The following is a 7,329-nucleotide window of genomic DNA, read 5'->3' as shown; positions in this document are numbered from 1 at the left end:
GGCTATATATGGTAGCAAAAGATTAGCAATAATCAATTCAAAGATGCAATGTTGAATAAACGCTCAACGACGGTACTGTGATGGTCCTAGGCTAGACCGGACTAGAGACGCGAGCCTAGAACACTAATGAGGTCACGTCGTAGCACAACTAGCATCAATGAAGGATACTAAGTAGCTCTGGACAGCAAGATATAAGTGAAGATCACAACGGCAGTAAAGATAATGAGGTGAAACAACAGCCAAGCAGGATATATCAACAACTTTGTCTCCAACTTTCCTCTGAAAAAGTTTGTGCCGATTTTTTTTGTTTTTTTCTCTTTTTTTTCCTCACACTTTTTTTTCTTTCTCTCCTTTTTTTCTCTGACTTTTTTTTCTCCTTTTTTTCTCTCGTTTTTTTCTCTTTTTACTCCCTCTTTCCAAAACAAACTAGAGAAGATGCAGATTGGATCAAGTGAAGATGTGAACGATCTCAACTATTATTATGACAATGAATGGTGGGTAGCACGTGGTGGAAATTGATGGATGGGTGGTGGACAGCGGAAGAGATAATGATGCAGCGGTGGCGTGACTAATGTGAACAGAACTTGAAACTCTAAACGAACTAGACACTAAGACCAGCAACTCGACACGACGATGCAACCGATAATTCAACTATGCAAGCAATGAAAAGAAAATTGCAAAGGCTCAGACTGGCTTGGACCAATGATGAATAGATCTAACTCTTTTTTGTGGCTTTTTCTTGGACAATAGGTAAGAAAATAAATCTAATCTAGGAAAACTGGAAATTCTCACCGAGCAACCTGAAAACTGATACCACTTGATAGAGGCGAGGGTGTCCCGATCTTTCGATGAGATGATAACTATCGATTTGGTGGAGACGACTTTGACGATCCGACTACAAACGTGCACGACGTTGCGCCTTAGCAATCGCTAAACCAATCTCCTGAGGTTACTGACGATGCCGGAAGCACGGTCAGCCTGACCACGAAGGTCTATTCCTGCAAGCAATCGAAGAACGAGCAAGAATATGATAAAGCAATCTGAATATTGCAAATATATATGAGGTATTGATAATGGTGGGGATCCGTAAGCGGTCTTGGTCTGGTCGTTGGACACAAACAAAGTACACGAAGTTGCGTTGGCTAACTTTTAACTAAACAAATCCCAAGGAAAAGCTACTAGATGGATCTACTTATATAGGAGCAAGGGGTGGCGGCCAAGGAGGTGGGAGGACGTCCCAAGGCAGCCCAAAACTAAATCTAGGTCGTACAAGGCCAATGGGCCCAAGTGGAGGTGACGTAACACCTTTGGACTTGTAGTTTGACTCGGATTCTGCTGCAGCATCAGATTGTTTCGTCCACAACTCAACGCTCCGGACGAATTTGAAGGTGATTCCAATTGGGTTGGAAAGTGCACGAAATCTAGTTTCCAACAAAAAAAGAATCACCCAATTCGGAGTCCGTATGAAAAACTTGTGTGCGTTTTGAGTCAGGTGTGTCTGTGCAGTCCGAATCTGAATCCAGAACGTGAGAGACTTGGACTCTATCTTCTCTTGGGCCAAAAGTGACGTGAGAGAACTTTTTGGACAGCAAATAAACATCTCTTTCTTCCTTATCTTCATATGTGGATTGTACAAATGTCCCATACACCTGCAATTAGACAAAACACAAAAGTGTGTGAAGTATTTTTGTTCTGGATAACATAAATAGATTATTGAATAGTTTGCACTAGAAATCACCTGACAAATATGCATATATGCAATATTTTTGGTCATATCCAAGGTAGTCATGTCCTCATCACTTGGCCTTATAAAGGCTTTGGAGGTATGTTTCCTAGGAAACCTTTGAGGAATTGTCATAATATGAGTAGTAGCCCCTGATGCACTGTCCGGTGGAGGAGACAGAGCCGGGCAGGGGATCAAATCCCCTTCTCTCCCAGGAGCCTATGTGAATGACGTATACCCTTTTGTGTGAAAACAGACATCTGCAGAGAGGATGGCCGCTTATAATGCGGAAATGTCCGAACTGAAGCAGAGCCTTACACGGGACGAGGAGGAAGTCGGTCGTGTGAGAAGCAATTGGAAGACAAGCAAGGTATGTTGAAAACATTTATCTTGTGGTTTGCGCGATTGAGTAGTCGCTTAGTGAAAAGTATTTGTATTTGATGCTCTAGGAGCGAGTGCCGAATACGCGACACTAAAGAAAGTTGTGTCCGATGCCAACAAGAAAGCTGCCGCTGAACAGGCGCTTCGTGAAAAACACAAGGCCAGGGTCATCGCAGCTGAGCGGGAGCTCCAAGAAGCTGTGAAGAAAAGCGAGGGCTTAGAGCAGAGTCTAGCAGGGAAAGAATCTGAACTCGCTCAAGCTCTCGAGGCTGCGGAAAGTGCTCGGGAAGAAGCCCGAGGTGCTGCGCGGGACATTCAGGAGGCTCGGAAAGTCGCGGCTGGTAAGGCCTTCTGTATTCTTAGCCTTTGTACATGATAATGGGAAGAATCCTAAGCGGCAAGATGAATTCTTATGTTTCCAGGGGCTTTTGTGGATCTTCCTCACAGCATCTCAAATGCCGCCCAATTCTACCGAACCGCGGAGAAGAAGTCTGCGAAGAGGGATTTCTGGTCGCAGTATTTGGCGCCGAACTATCCGGTGCCTTTTATCGATCAGCTAAAACAGCTGGTCGAACTGCACCAGGCGGCCGAACTAACCATGAAGGACTTAGTTGTCCGGCTGTGGCCTACGGAGCCAATCCCAAGCTGTTATTTCGGACTCATCAAGCGGATTGTGGGTGCATGTCCTCGGCTTGATGCTATTAAGCGATCAGTCTGTATAGAAGGCGCGCTCATGGCGTTTTCCTGTGCGAAAGTGCATTGGGGGAAGCTTGACGCGGAGAAGCTGATGACTGAGGGGCCACCGGAGGGTAAGGAGCACCGCAAGCCCGAGCTATACTATGAAGGTGTAATGAAAGGGGCCCGCCTTGCGGCGGATAAGTGTGCCAAAGACATTATATTTCCCTGAGCGCATTTGTGCTGGCTTTTGTAATATGGGATAATGGCATTTTTCATTATATAGTGCCTGTTTTGTTTGAACATATGTTCTTCCTGTGCTGCTGTTTATTGTAAGCAAATCCTGAGAGTTGGCCAGTCGTCGGCTTCTGCCCCCTCGTAAAAAGAATACGGGGGTGTTCGGGATATATCTGAACGCTCTTTATCCCATAGTTGGGTCCTTTCAAGGAGGTGTTTCTCTCCACGAACTAGGCAATCAGACTATAAGGGTTTATTACTCTCACATAGCCATAGGAATTCGAGTATGGTCGGCGCAGCCCCTAGTGTTCGGAAGGCCAAACTAGGGGCTCTATTGGCGCCTGATCAGAAGACCGATCCGTCGCACTCTGCATTTATAATGGCGTTGTGCGGAATAAATCTTTAAGGACTTTACAACCTCTCGGACAGCTGAGCAGCTCTCACATTATCATGACGGTCGGTTTTCGGCTTTCTCTACTGAGGTGCTCGTCCGGCTGAACCGGGACACAATCGCAGTAGTTCTCCCAGCGCTACCTTAGCCGATAGAACGGAACGTAAGGTACCAAAACATGGGAGCCAGGAAAACCCAACCAATGACCCAAGACATGATTTGCAGCTGATGCATATAGTTCTATAAGTTCGGGGTGCCGAGTGACCGAAAAGTTGGTCGGACTTTATTGCCGTACTGTGAAGCCCCTGGTGTAACCGGGCGAACGCGAAGCGTGGCTGTCATTTTCGGCAAAGAGGCGTCGGCGATAAACGACAGCCGGCAAGTGTTGTTTAAGTCTAAGCACCGTAATAGGATGATATGTCTATGCATATGAGTATGATGTATGAAAAGAGGTATTTATTTGGCGGAACCTGTGGTGACCGGACTGGAGGGGGTTGTGAGTGGATCAATATTGAATCCGAACTGCCTTCTATCTGCATGTTCCTGCCATTGCATGTCCGGGCTAGTTCCACGCCACCAATCCTAATCTGCGTCAAAGTTAGTTTGCGAAGGCAAATGTTATAAGGCAGCTGACCGCCCTCTTATGGTTAGTCTAAGGGTTCCTTATCGGACCCTGGTGAACCCAGCCGTTATACCGTGAGGTAGCACAGACTCCTCAATGGGTGTCCGGATAGTTGGCCTGAGTGATTCACCATGTGGAATCTAGTCAACGTGGTTTATCCCGTTGGAATGTGGTAAACTACCGCATGGTGGGAAGGTGCCAAAGATTTATTCCTTGGCGTAGCAATTGTGAGTGATCCAAAGACAACCGTTAGGGTGGTGGGCCAATAAAACTTGGCCTTTGCGCCTTACATCTTTAGGACATGTTATTCGTGGCTTCATACCCGTGTGGGCTTTGTGTGTTATAGAGCCCCTGGACTACTAGGTCTAGAGGTACTACAATTTACATGATGTGGCTGATATGATCATGGGCGATCGGCCGTATGTTATGCCCTGGGGGGGGGGGGGTTGACGAGGCGCCTCCCCTTATTGCTTGCGCATGATCAGCCGCTTTGTTCCGAGGATCCGGCATTCTCTATTGGTATGCTTTGCCGTCCTTCTGAGGGTACCGTGAATTTCACACGGTTGATCCAGTGTGTGGCTTTGGTCGAGTAGGCTTGAGTTGTTCTTTGTTCGTTTACCGGACTGAGAGTTGCTGGACTTGGCACCAGTTTCCTTGTCTTGACGTTTATGACCTTTGTGCCGAGGCTTGAGGGTGCCTCTTCGTGTATTCTTCTTACTGTCTTGGACCGTAGTGACGTGTCGACGTCTGGGTGCGTGCTTGTGGTTTTCCTGCTCGAGTTAAGGTAGCCAGTTGTGCCGTGCATGCCCTTTGCTGGGGCTGTCCAGTTCGTACTTTTCGGTGGCCAGTACCTTGGTCCACCTATCCACTAGCACGTCTTGGTCAGATTTAAGCTGCTCTTGCTTCCTTTGCAGGCTCCTTGCCGTGGCCATGAGTAGTCGCTTGAAGCGAACTTGTTCCACTGGGTCTTCAGGTATGCTGAATTCGTCATTGCCGAGGCTTACCTCGTCATCGGAGGGGGGTGTATAATTGTCCCTTTCCAATTATCCCATCGTGACCGGTCCGGCCTGTTTGAGGGTAGGCTGACCAGGGATGTATTCCTCTTTGGCACCATCCGGACTGCTTTCGTCTCCGGGGCCGGTGTTGATGTGGCGGGGCTTGGAGTGGCGCCGATGACGCACATGTTTTGCTTTTCTCCCTGAGGGGTTATCCTCCGTTGCCTCGCCGCCATTGGTTTCCTTTGGAGTGTCCACCATATATATATCGTATGAGGAGGTGGCCACCCACCGCCCTATGAGCGGTGGTTCCTGTAGTTCTCCTGCATCGTCGTCCATACTGTCGATGTTTTCGGAGTCGAAGTCAAGCACGTCGGTTAAATCATCGACCATGGCAATGAAGTGGGTGGTGGGTGGGCAACGGATTCCGTTGTCACTGGCTACCCACTCAAGCCAGACATAGTTCAGCCCAGAGCCTCCTGACAAAGAGAGGGACTTCAATGAGTTCAGCATGTCGCCAAAGGGCGAGTGCTGAAAGACGTCCGCCGCGGTGAACTCCATCACCGGAGCCCAACCAGGCTCGGCGGGCTCGGGGACACGCGGACTGGAACCTACAACCGGATATGAATCCGGGGGTCCAGAGTCACAGGCTCCCTGAGAAGTGAGGTCTGTGTTCGGGTCCATCGGTAATGAGGGTACGGCCTGCGGGGCGGGGTCCAGCCCTCCGTCCTTAGGCAACGCAACCTGCCCCGGATTTAGATCTGAGGCTTCTGCCGGGGTGATATCCCGAGCATCGTCTAATAGCAGGTCAAAGCCGTGCTCATCGTGACTGTTCGGTGCTCCTGGCGCTGGCCCGAATCCGTCAAAGGTCAAGTATCTGCGAATATCCACTGTGTAGTTCAGGTTTCCGAACCTGATTTGATGGCCAGGGGCGTAGTTGTTGATCTGCTCTAGTTGGCCAAAAGAATTGGACCGCAACACAAAGCTGCCAAACACGAAGATCTATCCAGGGAGGAAAGCCTCGCCCTGGGCCGCGTCGTTGATGATCGTTGAAGGATCCATCGAGCCCGACAGTGACAACACAGAGGAACTCTTAATGAAAGCACCAATGTCGGTGTCAAAACTGGCGGATCTCGGGTAGGGGGTCCCGATCTGTGCGTCAAGGCTGATGGTAACAGGAAGCAAGGGACACAAATGTTTACCCAGGTTCAGGCCCTCTCGATGGAGGTAAAACCCTACTTCTTGCTTGATTAATATTGATGATATGGGTAGTACAAGAGTAGATCTACCATGAGATCGTAGAGGCTAAACCCTAAGAGCTAGCCTATGATGGTATGATTGTAATTGTGGTCGGCCTTCTAAGGACCAACCTCTCCGGTTTATATAGACACCGGAGAGGGCTAGGGTTTACATGGAGTCGGTTACAAGGAATGAAATATAATATCTGAATCGCCAAGCTTGCCTTCCACACAAAGGAGAGTCCCATCCGGACACGGGCCGAAGTCTTGAGTCTTGTATCTTCATGCTTCAATAGTTCTGACATTGTACACAGTCCGGCTGTCTGGATACCCCCTAATCCAGGACTCCCTCAGGCGCCCCCCTCCTTGTCCTACTCGCCTAGAGGGGGAGGGGGCGCGCGACCTACCCTGGCCGCCCCTCCTCTTCTCCACTTAGGGCCCATGAGGACCAATAAACCCTCAGGGGGTTCCGGTAACCCCCTGTTGGAAATATGCCCTAGAGGCAATAATAAATTAGTTATTATTATATTTCCTTGTTCATGATAATCGTTTATTATCCATGCTATAATTGTATTGATAGGAAACTCAGATACATGTGTGGATACATAGACAACACCATGTCCCTAGTAAGCCTCTGATTGACTAGCTCGTTGATCAATAGATGGTTACGATTTCCTGAATATGGACATTGGATGTCATTGATAACGGGATCACATCATTAGGAGAATGATGTGATGGACAAGACCCAATCCTAAGCCTAGCACATGGATCGTGTAGTTCGTATGCTAAAGCTTTTCTAATGTCAAGTATCATTTCCTTAGACCACGAGATTGTGCAACTCCCGGATACCGTAGGAATGCTTTGGGTGTACCAAACGTCACAACGTAACTGGGTGGCTATAAAGGTGCACTACAGGTATCTCCGAAAGTGTCTGTTGGGTTGGCACGAATCGAGACTGGGATTTGTCACTCCGTGTAAACGGAGAGGTATCTCTGGGCCCACTCGGTAGGACATCATCATAATGTGCACAATGTGACCAAGGGGTTGATCACGGGATGATGTGTTAC

This window comes from Triticum aestivum, chromosome 1B (assembly GCF_018294505.1).
Source record: "Triticum aestivum cultivar Chinese Spring chromosome 1B, IWGSC CS RefSeq v2.1, whole genome shotgun sequence".
Classification (NCBI taxonomy): domain Eukaryota; kingdom Viridiplantae; phylum Streptophyta; class Magnoliopsida; order Poales; family Poaceae; genus Triticum; species Triticum aestivum.
The sequence above is the reverse complement of the archived record's forward strand: the minus strand, read 5'-3'. Positions refer to the sequence as shown.